This window comes from Lygodium microphyllum, chromosome 8, assembly GCF_053477565.2.
Source record: "Lygodium microphyllum isolate KBCC chromosome 8, Lygodium_microphyllum_v1.1.10, whole genome shotgun sequence".
In the NCBI taxonomy this organism is placed as follows: domain Eukaryota; kingdom Viridiplantae; phylum Streptophyta; class Polypodiopsida; order Schizaeales; family Lygodiaceae; genus Lygodium; species Lygodium microphyllum.
The window spans coordinates 67,629,551-67,646,501 of NC_141142.1; positions in this window are offsets into that span (position 1 = coordinate 67,629,551).

Sequence of the window (16,951 nt, forward strand, 5' to 3'; positions counted from 1 at the left end):
CGGCTCCTGGAAAAGGATCCACTTGTCGGGACCCAAAACAAGCTGAACACTGGCTATAGACACTAGCCATGCCTCTCTATCACTCAAAGACAACCCCACATGGCCTTGCAGTCAAGAGCATCCAAGGGACACAATGCCCTAATTGCGAATGTAGATATCGAGTTTGTAGTGGAACATAGTCCAATGATTTCCCTTCCTTACTCCTCAGAGGGAGATTCCACACATCTTGGTGTAGTACACTGATGTAGTAAAAACATAAAGAAGGCACCCCTTTTATTAACAGGGCCCCATTGTTGCTCTCCTACACCTCAGGGATCGGCCCCAAGATGCGCTACTCTAACACAAAGCACATATGAACACACTCCTCTCTTATATATTGCAAACATTCTGGGATATAAATTTCCTCACTTGACAAGTTCCCAAAGATTTGCACGTCTAGCCTACAACTTGGGTTTACTCACAACTCCACGTAGACCATGTGTTTTGCAATCAATTGCTATGCATCTAGGAGTTACCATGTGATATGCATAATGCAATCGTGGATGTCACATCTCGTGCTCAAATATTTTATGATAAAAAAAACTAGTCACATGAGGTTCAAAAACAATATTTTAATGATTTCCAAGCTACTCATAATTGCGGGGTCGTTAGAGACTAGCATCAAGTTTCCTCGTGCTGTTAGTCTCTCTTAAATTTAAATAGTGATCATCCTATATGCTATGCATAATCAAATAAATCAAAATTTAAAACGTTTTCAGTGACCACTCACTTTCATAATCCCTCTTCCCTCCTACCGTTTAGGTTTTGCATTCGTTGGGGATAGATATAATGTTCATTTTTATGTAGTTTTTAATGTAAAAATCGATAAAAACATACTCTAACATAGAAACAAGGCTTGAGTGAGGTTTAATCCTCATAACCCAGCCTTGTTATTCACTCACAAATATAAAATTTATTTTTTCCTAATTTTTTAGGTGAAAAAACTAAAAATTTACTTATTTTTTCTCATTTATTTATTCATAAAAAAGTGATATTTTTTTATTTATGTGTCTTGATTAATCATATTTATTGAACACTTTATCAGGTTTTTTATCCCATATGAACTTCATTCCCCAATCCGAAATGGAAGAAACCCTCATTTTCCCTTTTAAAAGACACATTTCGGGTTTTAAATGATTAATTACGACTATGTATGACTACAGGTTCTGCGTTTTATCATGTGCAGCCCTCAAACATACTTCAAACATGATTCATACAAATTTTCTTTCCATGCGCACATCATTAAGCCATCAAATATCAAAACAATGAAATTTTTTTTGTAAAAATTGAGCATACCACTTATTTGTGTGTTGCGTGTTATTAAAGATGGTTTTGAGGCAGCCCACGGACCCATCATCAATTCCCCAATAGTGCTAGAAATTGCCTCTCATCCTCCTTTGGATCTCAGAGCAATCTAGTCCACGCTCGCACAAGCATCCTTCATCCCCCCTCCTTCTTGATTTTCTGCCCGTGTGATCAACCTCTTAAAGGAGAGAGGAGAGAGAAATACTAAAAATCAAAATTTTGATTCCCTCCATGAAAATCAGAGTGCTTATGAGCAAAACGAGGCCCTTAGGGAGTAGATCAGGAATGTGTAGTCAGTTCTTGATGATGCCTAGCATCGAAGAGACACAATCCTTACGAAAAATGGGGCGCAAAAAAATTTGCGCTCCCTCCCTCCTCACGATCAATTTTTTGGATTTTCTTTCATTAATTAAGGTTAAGGTTTTAATGTTTAAAATATCTAGTTCATAATTTGTGTTCGCATTGAACAAGTGGAATTTTCACTTTTGGAGGGGCAAATGAGCTTGAATTCGCCGAATGGCTTCGTGACGTCGAATTCTATAAAGATGGGACCCACCATGCACTTTTCGGCTTCGGAATCATGTAGCTGCTTCATAGCATGAAACCTTGTGGGGATTAAATGGGGGGTCAAACGGACTCCGATCGACGAACTGAGACTTGCATTGAGTTCCTAGCATCGAATTCCATCTAGAAAAACTCTAGCTCATCAATTTGCAACCATTTCATTTTGCATGAAAATTTGGTCTTTTATGGCCTCTCAGGCTCTTTTCTACTTCAAAAAGGGTCTTTAAAATCCATTCTCAATGCCATATACTCCAAAAGAAGTGCATAACTTTTTGTCATCAGTGGAATATTATCAAATATTTATCAATGCACTGACAAAAAGAGCATTGCCATTAATGAACCTCCTATCTTTCAATTGTATTTAATTGGAATGAAGCATGTCAGGTATCTTTTGAGGATGTGAAGTAAGAACTAGCAAAAGCACCAATCCTAAAAGCACCCAAACGAGGTCAGGTATTCTATATATTTTTAACAACAATAATGCCTAGTATTAGCTACTGTTTAGCCCAAATTTGGAAAGAGAAATGATATGATCCAATTGCCTTTGCTAGCTATAAATTGGGGATATTTGAAGTTAATTATACTTATATGGAGAAATTGTGCCTTGAAATGGTTTTCGCAACAAAGAAATTTAGGCACTATATTCTCTATGAGAAATTAGTAATTTTAATGAAGGTGGAAGGACTTAGGATGTTGATGAACAAGTTGTAACTGCCTAACCATTTAGCAAAGTGGTTAATTACTTTGTAGGAGTTCAATTATGAGATTAGGAGTAAACCACCAAAGCTACATGGCACTGTGGAATGTCTTGTGGATTTTGGGGAGCCAAAAGAAATTCTAGTAGAAGGGAGTAACATTGAAGGTCTATTCAAAATTGATAAAGCTTCCATCTCTTCCTGGTATGTAGCTAGAACGCATTATCTATCTACAAGAGAGTTTGGGGCTGCTCTATCCAAGTTTGAGAAGAGAAAGATTAAGCAATAAGCACTAAGATTCTCAATTATAGCAGGTGTCTTGTATCAGAAAGGTGTGGATGAGATTTATCCTCGATGTGTAGTACCTAATGAGGTACCATTTATTCTTGAGGAATGCCATGATTCAACATGTGGGGGAGATTTTGCTTGATGGCTTATTGCCTAGAAAGCTCTCTTTGCTGGATATTGATGGCCATCGATTTTCCAAGACACTTTTAGTTATGTTAAGCACTGCGATGTCTCTCAAAGATACTTTTATTTATGTTAATCATTGCGATGTCTCTCAAAGACATGATGCCAAGGAGAATCATAAGAGGCCGCTAAACCCTATTTTGGTTACGTTATCTTTCAAAAAATGGGATATTGATTTCGTGGGATCAATACACACTTCATAAAATGCACGTGGAAGTGCTATATTATTGTAGCAATGGACTATTTTCCAAAGTGATCTGAAGCTCGAGCAATGATGAAGAATAACGCTAAGGGGACAACTAGTTTTATTATGGAGTAAATTGTTTGCCATTTTGGTTCAGCTAAGGAGTTAGTATCTAACTGAGGGACACACTTTCTGAATAAGGTTATAGTAGCCTTAACGGAAGCTTTGAAGATTAAACATAATAAAACCATCCCCTATAACCCGCAAGCCAATGGTCAAGTTGAGAGTACAAATAAACAGCTTGTGGGGATCTTATCCAAGATAGTTTCTAAAAGTAAGCAAGATTGGGATAAGAAATTGTATGTGGAATTTTGGACTTACAATATAGCATTCAAGAGAGCTATGGGCCACACCCCGTTCAAGCTAGTATATGAAGAAGAGTGTGTTTTACCATTGGAAATAGAGCTTCCCATCTGTGCAATTTGCTCTTAATCATTCATTGGGTGAGGTAGAGACATTACAAGAGAGATTTATTTCACTTGCGCATCTTGATGAAATATGATTGCAGTCTCTATTACATCATGTAGCTAAGCATTGAATGAAGCAACTTTATGATTTAAAAGCAAATAAGTATACCTTCAAGAAAGGGCTATTAGTTCTATATTATGATACATGAAGGGACTTATTTCTTGGGAAATTAGAGCCTAAGTGGGATGGTCTCTACAAAATCGTTCGAATCGAAAAAAATAAGTCTACAACATTACTAGTAGATTTGCAAGGAGTGGAGTTTAAAAATAAGGTCAATCTTAATAACATTAAACCTTATTATCTTTGGCCATACTAATGAGATAATTGTCTCGCATGTAAGGTTGAATCAATTTGAAACTTCCAAGAGAGGCTAAAGCCAGCTGATGGGGCAGCTAATTCCTTACTTGGAACACCTACAAAGATACCATCAAGGAAGACTTGCTTGGTGGAGTAAAGGTTATAAAGTGTTTGAGCAAGAGGACATGACATTTATTTGGGAAATCAAAGTCTTTTGCCATCACTGCTTATGGATTTTGATGAGCATCCTTGTGTGATTCAATGAAGAAGGTGGGATAGAGCCGTTGGTTCATCCTCTGAGTATGCTAAATTTTGATTATCATAGTTATGAATCAATGAGTCAATGATGGCTAGTTGCGTGAACCCTTTTTTTCCGTACATGTTATATTTTGATGGAGCATCTAGAGGTCCCAATAAGAAAGGGAGTATTGGGGTGGTCATTAAAGATCCCCGACATAGAGTCATGATGAAATTAGCTACCTACCTTGGGGTAGGATTTACTAATAATATGGCATAATATAAAGCCCTGATCATGGGATTGAATATTGCTAAAAAAGGTGGTATTTGCCAATTAACACCATATTGGGGAATATGGGAATTCTCATAAGTTTGGGACACGTAGTCAAATATTTGGATTTGTCATAACTTGAAAATTATAACTCCAAATCGAGCGCTCTATAACTCAATAGATTCCATTTTTCAAGTGCTTTCCAATGATAGGTCACATCATATGGTTTTGAGAAACTTATGGGCATGTTATCTGGGTGCCACCTTTTTAGTATTCAAAAAATGGGAATTGGGATATTCCCAAACTCGCTGATATTGTGTTAATTACTAGTAAAAGCTCTCACAAGGTGACACTTAATCCTTTTTTTATGCTCACTTTTATTTTCACTCCAACCATCCTTATTTCTTTATTTTGGCTAGCTACTACCCCAAGGAAGATAAGGCTTCGGCCTTGGGCTTATTCCGAGGAACCTACAAAACCCTCACAAGGTGAGAAACAACTACTCATTGATTTTTTTATTTTTCCTCTTTTTCTTTTTTAAGGGGTCAGAATCCCTTTTCATACACCTCTGTATTTATTTTATTTGTATTGCTTTATTTTCTCCTTTTATTGCAGGCTTCTATAATAGCCTCACAACCAGCAAGATTTCCTAGATTCTGTCTCCTATCAAGCAAGAAGGATAGTGTCACTAGGGCTACCCTCGATAACATGACTTTATAGCCTACTAATGGCTTACAAGCGGTGGCCAACTGCTCAACCTCCCATAGATATACCTAACCTAATCCTAGGACCTCATACCTTGATTGCCGGTCCCCAACAAATGAAAATGAAAATAATCCCCACACAGACACATATAACACAATCAACTTAAGGGGGGAAAAATCAGAAAGGCAACACACCACCCTTAGAATGGCCACAAGAAGCTCACATGCATCAAAGCCTCCCTCCAAGCACTTTGTCAAGCTTATCTGATGCAATAACTAAAACAAAAAGCCATTAAATGTACCTGCACCAAACAGACACATGGCCCTCTTAGCCTAACGAGATATAGCATTTCACAACAAACAAATTGGCCCTCTTGGCCTAACACAGTAAATCAATACAGCTCATACACATGCCTCCTTGGAGTAACACTAACATACAACTAGATGCTCCATTCCAAGGAGAAAACAAGGCTCCTGGCCCTAAACTAGATGTATCAGATTATGACCTATACCTCCTGCATATACGGCAACATGCATATGCATAAAATGTCGTACGACCACCCTACGGGTCCAAGATAGCAATGGTAAATGGGTCTCGGCTACTCTCCGCATTACCCATACTACCATTGCTTGCCATATAAAGCATGTTTTGATAAAAGTCCCCATAATCAACTAGGTCCTATCTTATCATCAAGGGAGAAGTTTGAGCTAGGACCAAAGTTGAAGAAGAGGTCTTCTTCATAAGCGTAATTTGCTAAGGAATCAACAAATTGATTCCAATATCATTGAATTGACTAAAGAGACACTCACTCAAACTTGTCAATTAGGTTTATAGTAGCACAAACAATACATACGAAAAATGGGATTCCACATTGTGTGCATCCCATTTAATTGATTTAAAAGGTCCTAATGGGCAATTTGGTCCTCATGTAATGCACGGGCAGCATGGCCCCCATGGGAATTTTGGACAGCAAGGCATGTATGGGCAGCATGTAGCACATGGCATTCATGGGCAACCAGGCCCAAATGAGCTGCGTGACAAGATCGTGTTTACAAAATTCAATGGGCAATCCTCATCCCCAGCTGAACTAGAGGAATGGACCTCTAAATTGGAAGCCTATTTTCTCATCTACCCCCGTACCGATGAAGCAAAGATCATTTTTGCCTCCCTTCACTTGGAAGGTTTTGCTCACGCATAGTGGAGATTTATTCAGCGAGAAAACCAGCAGTTTCGTGATTGGGAAGAGTTCAAGATGCATATGATCCAAGTTTTTGTCTCCCCGGTGGAAAAAGAACGCTTGGCTAGGCAATGGTATTAGTTTGATCAGCGAAATCTCATCGTGAGGGAGTACACCAACCAGTTTATGAACTTATCCATGTATGTTGAGGCAATTAGTGATGAGGCCAAATTGCATAAATACATTTATGGGCTAGGTGCACATCTCTCAGCTGATGTAATGGCTCAAAAGCCAGCCACCCTGTTTGCAGCCATAGAATTGGCCGAACGCTATGGTCGAAAGTACCGCCGCAATGAGAGCACGCAGCCCATTGCCGGACAGCAAAGATATCCCAGTAGGCAACCCCCATATGCTACTAATTATCGCAGCAATAACGTAGGGAATGGCAGCCCCAAAATTTCTACTTATCCCACTTTTAATGCTAAAAGGAAATATGACAGTTTTGGGATAGCACCACCCTTCAAAAGTGACCCAAAGTATGCTGAAAATAAGGCCAGGAATGGCTTCGGTCCCAACGGTCAAAAATTCATTCCTCCTGAAGTTGTCAAGGATAGAAAAGCCAAAGGCTTGTGTTTCAAATGCGGGGATAAGTACACGATTGATCATGCATCCAAATGCCCCTTTAAGAACGCCACTATCAAGTTTAATAGCATGTATGTACTGGAAGATAGTGATAAGCTGGAAGAGAACATGCATGACAGCTCTCAAATAATGACGCTTGCTGAAAATGTTGAATATGAGGAGGATATTGATCCCGATCAGTTTTATGACTCACCGGACGGGTTCCCTTTTGACCCCGGTGGCTGCCCCGTTGATGACATGCTTGGGAATGACCCTTGGCACCCCTCATTCACCGCCATATCAGCCTGCTCAATCTCCATGGATGCATGGACCGGCTCTAGGATTCCGAACACCTTACGGGTGCATGGTAACATTGATGGCAATAGTGTATACATCCTCATAAATAGTGGCAGCACACACAGCTTTGTAAATAAATCAACTCTTAGCCGTTTGACATGTGTTCCCACTGAATTACAGCAACCCCTTCGGGTTCAAGTGGCCAATGGAAATGAAGAAGTGAGCTCCCATGTATGCACACAAGTGTCTCTCATGCTGGCTGAAAATTACACAGCAAAGGTGGACTTGATTACCCTTGATATGGGCCCCGTGGATGTTGTATTGGGATGTGATTGGCTTCAGCAATTGGGAAAAATCTCTATGGACTTCTCTCAGCTGTACATGGAGTTTGTAATGCATGGGTAGCTTGTACACTTGGAGGGAATCAAAGAAAATGCAGATTTTCAGCTTATAACAGCAAGACAACTCAAAAAGGAATTCAAGAAGTGCTCCCAAATCTTTATCTTGCATTTGCATAAGGATAATGATGACCAACATACCTTGGGGAAGCAAAATGCAGCACTAAAAGCACTTTTGGCTGAGTATGAAGACCTATTTCAGCCTCCCACTACCCTTCCCCCTAAAAGATTGGTGGATCACCCGATCGACTTGGAGCCCCATGCCAAGCCCATCAATAAACCCCCATACCGACTCTCTAAATGTGAGAGAGAGGAAGTAGCAAAGCAAGTCAAGGAGCTCAATGAGATGGGATTCATAGAGCTTAGCTCTTCCCCTTATGCCTCCCTGGTCCTATTGGTTAAGAAAAAGGACGGATCTTTCCGGTTGTGCATTGACTACCGTGATCTCAATAAGATCACCGTCAAAAATAGATACCCCATCCCTCGCATTGATGACTTGCTTAATGAACTCAAGGGTGCACGCTACTTCACTAAGATTGATTTGCGATCTGGTTACCACCAAATCAGAATGCGGGCGGGTGATGAAGTCAAAACGGCCTTTCGGACTGACCGTGGCTTGTATCATTTCCTTGTCATGCCATTTGGACTCACAAATGCCCCCGCCACCTTTCAGAGCTTAATGAACAAGATATTGCAGCCATGGCTTTTCAATTTTGTGTTGGTGTTCTTTGATGATATACTCATTTACAGCAAGTCAATGCATGAGCACTTGAAGCATGTTAGACAAATTTTTAATGTACTGAGAGAGCACCGTCTCTTTGCCAAAGAAAGCAAGTGTGTATTTATGCAAACGGAGGTTGTGTACTTAGGACACATCGTTAGTGAAAAAGGCATCCAAGCTGATCCTAAAAAAGTGCAATGTGTCCGGGAGTGGCCCACCCCCGCTACTACTACCTCCTTGCACGATTTTCTTGGTCTTTTCTCCTTTTATAGGAGATTTATTCGCCATTATGCCACCATTGCAGCCCCATTAACAGACCAGCTGAAAAAAGAGGCTTTCCTATGGGATGAATTGGCTGCCCGCAATTTTCAGCAGCTGAAAGACTTGCTCACTTTAGCCCCCATCCTCGTATGCCCCAATTTTTCAAAGGATTTTACCATCCAGTGCGATGCTAGTGGACGGGGTATTGGTGCAGTTTTGCTGCAGGAATATAGGGTAATAGCATTTGAGAGCCAAAAATTGGATGATAAAGAGAGAGAGTTGCATGTCTATGATCAGGAGATGTTGGCAGTCATTCATGCTATCAAAAAGTGGCATCACTACTTGTATGGCAGCAGATTTAAGGTAAAAAGTGACCACCGTGTGCTCAAATATTTCTTGACTCAGCCCAACCTCACTCCTAAACAATGTAGATGGGTGGCGACACTACAAAACTATGACTTTGAGATTACCCACGCCCGTGGAAAGGACAATGTAGTGGCCGATGCACTCTCTCGCATGTGGGCATGCAAGGTCTCATCCATCACTGAACTCCACCATGATTGGATTGAAGAGCTCCAAGAGGCATACTTGCTTGATGCTAAATTCAGCCCTCTTTTCTAGAAATTACAGCAAGGTGTCTTAGATGAGAATTCCCAATATCAGCTCCATAATGGCCTCATTTGGATCCATGGCCGTATTGTGATTCCCCATGCCTCTCCCTTCACCCAAAGGATCCTTGCAGAGATGCATTCTTCCCCGATTGCTGGCCACTTAGGGGTCTTCAAAACATACGATCGAGTTTCAAAAAGCTTCCATTGGAAAGGCCTATGGCGGGATGTAAAAGACTTTGTGCCTAGATGTGTGCCTTGCCAACAAAATAAAGATAGCTCTCTTAAACCGGGTGGTTTGTTGCAGCCTTTACCTATTCCCGAAGGAAAATGGACCCACATTACCATGGATTTCATCATCACTGGTTTACCTATAACTAAGAAGGGTTGGGATAGCATTTACGTGGTAGTTGACCGACTCACTAAAGCAGCCCATTTCATCCCTACAAAATCCCAGTTTACAGCATCCCAAGTTGCCACTTAGTTTATGGAGCATGTTTTTAAGTTGCATGGCTTGCCCCAAGTCATAGTACATGACCGGGACACCAAATTTATGAGTCAGTTTTGACAGACCATTTTCAGCTCCATGGGGACCAAATTGGCTCCGTCTACAGCCTATCATCCCCAAATGGATGGGCAGACCGAGAGAGTCAATAAGTGGCTTGAAACTTATTTGCGACATTTTTGTCATGATGTGCAAAATTCTTGGGATGTATGGCTGCACTTGGCTAAATTTTCTTACAACAACTCCACTCATTCAAGCATTGGAGTCTCTCCCTTCGAAGCATTGTATGGTTATCGGGTGCCCCTTCCTACCGTGATCTTCAATGAAAAGCTCAACCCCTTGGGAAAAGAAGAGCTGGACCGCATGCAAGCTCTACTTCAACAATGCAAGGTAAACCTCAAAAGGGCTCAAGAGCACATGAAGCTCCATGCTGATGCAAAAAGAAGACCCCTTGACTTTCAAGAGGGTGAAATGGTACTCCTCAAGGTCCCCAAATCCCGTTACGCCACACTAAAGGACGGCTCTTGCAACAAGTTGGCACACCGTTACTATGGGCCCTACAAGATCATTAAGAAGGTCGGGGACTTGGCTTACCGCCTCCAACTCCCTTTCACCACTAAAATCCATGATGTCTTCCATGTGAGCCAATTGAAACCTTTCATTGGCACTCCCAAGGATCATGTAGAGGAGCTCCCACCCATAGATGAGGAGGGCCTTATTCAGTACATTCTGGAAGCGGTCATTGGTTAACGTGAAAAGCAACTCTGCACCCGTTCCATACATGAATACTTGATCAAATGGAAAGGCCTACCAATAGAGGAAGCCTCTTGGCGCCCAGCATCTATGTTGGATGAATTCCCACACCTCAAGGAGGCCGTGTTGGCTGGCACCTCACCATGACCCCTGTTTTGGGCTGCAGTTTGCATCTGGACAGCCACCTGTTTTGTACCAGATTTGATCCTGGTCCACTCTCAGCCTCATCCTCCATACATGGCCAGAAAGTATACCTCGAGGGCTCCGTTCCGACACCTTATTTGCCCCGATCGGAGTTCCCTAGTGGAAGTTATGGCTGTTTTTCTCCAGCCATACCATCTGGGACTGCACACTAGAAATTCCTGGATAGCCCTTTATTTTGTACAAGTTTTGGTCCTGACCTGATTGCAGCCCTGCCCCAGCCACATGGGCTGAAAGTACATCTCATGGGCTCCGTAAGGACACCTCAATTGTCCCATTCGGAGTTGCCCACACAAAGTTATGGCTGATTTCCTACAGCATACTCTTACAGTCCATGACTATATCCCTTGTTTTTTAGGACAAAAACTTTATGAGACGGGATGGTTTGTAATGAACGGGGATCAGGGGAATATGGCATGGGAACATACCAGTCACACTGACGATATATAAGGTGTAAGAGGGTATTTTGAGGCATCACAGAAATTATCAAGAAACTCTCTTTTCACCTTCTCAAGCTTTCATGGCTTCCTCTTCTTCTTCCTCTTTCCCTCTTTCTCTCTCTTCTTCTTGCCTTTCTTTCTCCTCTCCCTTTTCTTCTGTAGTCCTTCTCTCTCTCTTTCCCCTTAGTTAGGACAGTTAGGTCTCCTTCATTACAAGTATGGGGCCTAACGTATCTCATACGAGAATCAAAAGAAGCATCTATCAATTTGGAAATACATTACTTACGACTGGAACCACAATTGTATTGACAGTGATGCCTTCGTCTAAAGCTTCGTTGTTGGTTATGGGATTGCCATCTCTGTACATGACATTCTTCGCTTGGGGGCCATCGTCTGCAAGTAGACTCAAGAGATTAAGAAGGAGGAATAGATTCGAGATGGGAGAGTGTAAGAGAAGATGGTTAAGTCAAAGATCAAGATAGAGAGAATTGAGTTAACTCTCTCCCTTGTAGCCTCTCGGGGTGACTCCTCTCTCTCTCTCTCTCTCTCTCTCTCTCTCTCTCTCTCTCTCTCTCTCTCAAGCTCTCCCTCACAATCTTTTGGAGGGGTATCCTTCTCTCTACCTCTCTCTCACAGCCTCTTGGGGTCTCCTTGTGCTTCTTGTGCCTCTCCATGCCTCATATTTATAGTGGATTAGAGAAGAGGGCTCATGGCTGAGAAGTGGAGCTCTTTGTGGAGGGGGATCTTGGAAAGATCAGTGATCTGATACTAAGATCATAAATCTAATGGTTCTATTAGCTTCGAAAGGGGGGTAAAACTCCAAGACACTTGCTTAGAAATCTCTTAGTTCACTCCTTCTTCTTTTCTCTATTCGAAGTGTTGTTTTCTGTCTGTAGACTATGATCGTGCCGCGCACAATTTCACAAATCCCTCTCTTTATTTTTTTCTTTTTATAAAATCTCCAAAACTAACTAAAACATCACTTGTCTTTTCTTTTAAATGACATCCAGTTCTAGAAATCTCCATATCTTTTTAGGATAAAATCTAAAATATACTAGTTTTGCCTAAAATCTATTATTTTTGGACCATCCAAACTATACACATTAATACTAGTGATTAATATAGCTCATAAGTCTCGTTCATGTTGTAACTTCCGTGAAGGGTGGCTTAAGTCTCATTCATGTTGTAACTTCCGTGAAGGGTGGCTACGGTCCTTGTCAATCCAATAAAAATATCAGATTGACGACTCTCAAATTTTTAAACATATATTTTAAATTAAATAAAAATCCTTAATTATTAACATTAGTTAGTTTTTTTTCTTTAGTTATTCTTTTTATTTAAAAAAGTCAGTTTTTAGTTAGTAATCTTACTAACTTATTAATTGACTAACTAACTTTCAAACTAACCAACTAACTTTTATTGTGTGGAAATATTACAAAAAGGATTAAGTGTCACATCACATGTGCTTGGTAGGTTCTTGGGTACCAAGTCAAGACCTGAGACCGATGCCTTGTTCTCATTGGGTCACTCTATGCTCAGCTCCCTCCTTTTTACACACCTAAGTATGAAACCTTGAAGGGAAAATGTGGTACAAGAAAAATATGATGACCAGGCTATTGGAGTCCTTGCCTAGTAGGAGTTCTTGGTCAAGTTGTCCTAAGTTAGGTAGGTAGTTTAGATCACCACTAGGATGACTTCTTTGATAGGGTTTTTAGGAGCAGTTCATTAGCGACTCGCTTTGGATTTGTGTTAGGTTATGCTGGGTCTATCCCTTGTAGATTTTCATGCCTTGATTTTGTCAAGGGGTAGGGTGAGAGCTATTCTTGTGCTTTGTTGAGTATTTTTTTGTGGCAGCTTGATGCTTTCTTTGGTCATTGTTTGTGTAGATCGATTCATGGGATTCAAATGGACTGAGTCACCCTATCCCATGGTCACTAATGAGAGCAGATTTTAAAGACCCTTTTTAAAGCCGAAAAGAACCCGGGAGACCATAAAAGACCAAATTTTCATGCAAAATGAAACGGTTGCAGATTGATGAGCTGGAGTTTCCCTGGATGGAGTTCAATGCCAAGAACCCAATGCAAGTCTCGGTTTGTCGATCAGAGTCTGTTTGACCCCCCATTTAATCCCTGCAAGGTTTCGTACTATGAAGTAGCTACATGATTCGAAAGCTGAAAAGTGCATGGTGGGTCCTATCTTTATAGATTTCGATGTCACAAAGCCATCTAGCTAGATGAATCTTGAATCCGAGCTCGTTTGCCCCTCCAAAAGTGAAAAATTCACTCAGTTGCAATGTGAATACAAAGAGATAAACTAGATATTTTAAACATTAAAATCTTAACCTTAATTAATGAAAGAAAGCCCAAAAAACTGATCCTGAGGGAGGGGGCGCAAATTTTTTTGCGCCCCATTTTTCGTGAGAATTGTGTCTCTTCGATGTTGAGCATCATCAAGAACCGATTGCACATTCCTTATGTGCTCCCTAAGGGCCTCCTTTTGCTCATGAGCACTTTGATTTTTATGGAGGGAATCAAAATTTTGATTTTTAGTATATCTCTCTCCTCTCTCCTCTAAGAGGTTGATCACACGCAGAAAATCAAGAAGGAAGGGGGATGAAGGATGCTTGTCCAGCGTGGACCGGATTGCTCCGAGATCATGAGAGGCAATGTCTAGCACTATTGGGGAATTGATGATGGGTCTGTGGGCTGCCCCGAAACCATCTTTAATAACATGCTACATGCAAATAAGCACTATGCTCAATTTTTACAAAGAAAATTTTCTTGTTTTGATGTTTGATGGCTTTAGTGATGTGCGCATGGAAAGAAAATTTGTATGAATCATATTTGAAGTATATTTGAGGGTTGCACATGATAAAACAAAGAACTCATAGTCGTACATAGCCATAATTAATAATTTAAAACCTGAAATGCATCTTTTAAAATGAAAAATGAGGGTTTCTTCCGTTTCGGATTGGGGAATGAAGTTAATATGGGATAAAAAGCTTGATAGAAACCAATGTGTAGTCAATATGATCAGTTAAGACACATAAATCATAAAATGCCACATTTTTATTGACAAATAAATGAGAAAAACTAGGGAAAAATAGTTTTTGTGCCTAAAAAATTAGGAAAAAATACATTTTATATTCGTGACATATAACAAGGCTGGAGCATGAGGGCTAAGCCTTAGTCAAGCCTTGTTTCTATGTTAGAGTATGTTTTTATCAATTTTTACATGAAAAACTACATAAAAATGACCGTTACACCTATCTAACAAATGCAAAACCTAAATGGTGGGAGGGAAGAGAGATTATGAAAGGGAGTGGTCAACACTGAAAATGTTTTAAATTTTGATTCATTTGATTATGCATAGCATATAGGCTAATCACTATTTAAATTTAAGAGAGAGCAGTAGCACGAGGAAACTCAGTGCTAGTCTCTCGTGAGGCCGCAATTACGAGTAGCTTGGAAATCATTAAAAGATTGGTTTTGCACCTCACATGGCTGGTTTTCTTAATTGTAAAATGTTTGAGTATGAGGTGTATCATCCACAATCGTTTTATGTGCATATCTCATGGCAACCCCTAGATGCATAGCAACTGATTACGAAACACATGACCTACGTGGAGTTGTGAGGAAACCCAAGCTATAGGCTAGACGCTCGAGTCTTTGGGAACTTGTCAAGTGAGGACATTTATATCCTGGAACATTTGAAATATATAATAGCGGAGTGTAATCATATGTGCTTTATGTTAAAGCAGCACATCTTGGGGTCAATCCCCGAGGTGTAGGAGAGTAGCAATGGGGCCTTGGCATTTAGCCGAAAGAGTGTCTCCTTTATGTTTTTATTACATTGGAAGATGTATGGGATCTCCCTCTGAGGAGTAAGGAAGGGAAATCATTGGACTACATTCCACTACAAACGCGATATCTACGTTAGTAATTAGGGTAGTGTGTCCCTAGACTCCTAGCCACCAACGAGGTCATGTAGGGTTGTCTTGTGAGTGTTAGAGAGGTCGGGCTAGTGCCTATAGCCAATGTCAGGCATATTTTAGGTCCCAACAGATGGGCTCATAGCGACTATAACCTTTATCTTTTTAGGGCTAGTCATGATACTAGCCACAAACTAGCCCAGTAACAACCCATAGGGAACCCCCCGAAGATGCACTTCCTAGGATTGAGAGTGATGCAGAACTGTCTACAATGCTCAAAATATTTTCTTAAAATGATAAACTATTTATCCCTTATGGTGGTTGATTCCAAATCATCGATGAAAACTATTAACTCCTCTAGGGAGGTATCACCAAAAGTCTTATCACTTGTTCATTGCTAAGAACCAAAAGTGCATTGCATAACCCAAAGGCCATCACATGATACACAAGCATATTGAAGATAGTGATAAATGTCATTTTCAACTTATCTTCCTCCCCAACAGCCATTTGGTTGTATCCAGCAAAGCAATCCATAAATGAATAGATTTCCCAACTTGCTAATTGATCTAACATCTAATCAATAGATGTAAATAGATAGTAATCCTTAACCATCTACTTATTAAGATCTCTAAAATCTATGCAAAGCTGAATCTGATTATTATTCTTCTTCTTGATAATGTTTGGTGAACACCACTCTCTGTGTACTAGAAATATCAGGCCAGCTTTCCATAGTTTTGTCAATTCCTCAAATAGGCCATCCCTTAGTTCAAAAGGCATATGCCTTGCTTTTTGTCACACATGGCAGCTACCTTCCTTTAGGGGAAAGTTATAAACAACAAAGCTGGGAGGAATGCCTCTTAGCTCATTATAACTCCAAGCAAAGATGTCTCGAAATTCCTAAATCAAGGATACACATAGTCCTCCCTTTCTTCCAAACTGAGCATGGACCCTAATTTAATTGGCCATGAATCATTCATCATCCCAAGGTCTAACTCAATTACATCTGTGTCTTTTATTCTATCTTGAGCCTCTATTGGTTCATATTCAAAGCTATCTAGTAGATATCCTCTATAATGGACCCTTTGTTGGATTCATCGCCTGATGACATCTCACTACTAGCTGCATCCTCAAATGTATCTATCTTTGTAGAGGATAAAAGAACTCTCTCACTTTGAGGAGATTCAGGGTAGATATCTACTATACAAGTCTGGCACCTCTACCAAAAATTAGCTGACCAGTGGATATATCAACGTGATAGTCTGCTTGCAAGATCCATGGCCTACCTACTAGAAGTACTTGATAACTAGGCCGCCCTGCAAATCTAATAACCCTAAATGTAAAAGAGTGGGGATAGACAGGTAGGACACGAGTTACACAAAAATACCTAGTTATACAGATGGGGTATTTAAGGTATTTGGAGATCCAACTAGTGCATCAATTATCATATCAAGTCTCTTTTACCCTTCCTTCCAGCTTCCATTGCTTCCCTTCTCTTTCTCTCTCTTTTCTTGTCTTTCTCTCTCTTTTGCTAGTCTTTCTCTCTCTTCTTCTCTCATCTACTTCCTCTTTCTCTCTCCTCTCTGCAGTCTCTCCCTTCTCTCCTTCTCTCTCTTAGGTCTCCTTCATTACAATTGGTATCAGAGCACTGATCTTTGATCCTCTTTCTCTCTCCCCCCCGTTTAGTTTTAGTTTCTTTTTAGTTCATAAACCCTAGTTACTCAGGTACACAAGTATATAAAGAC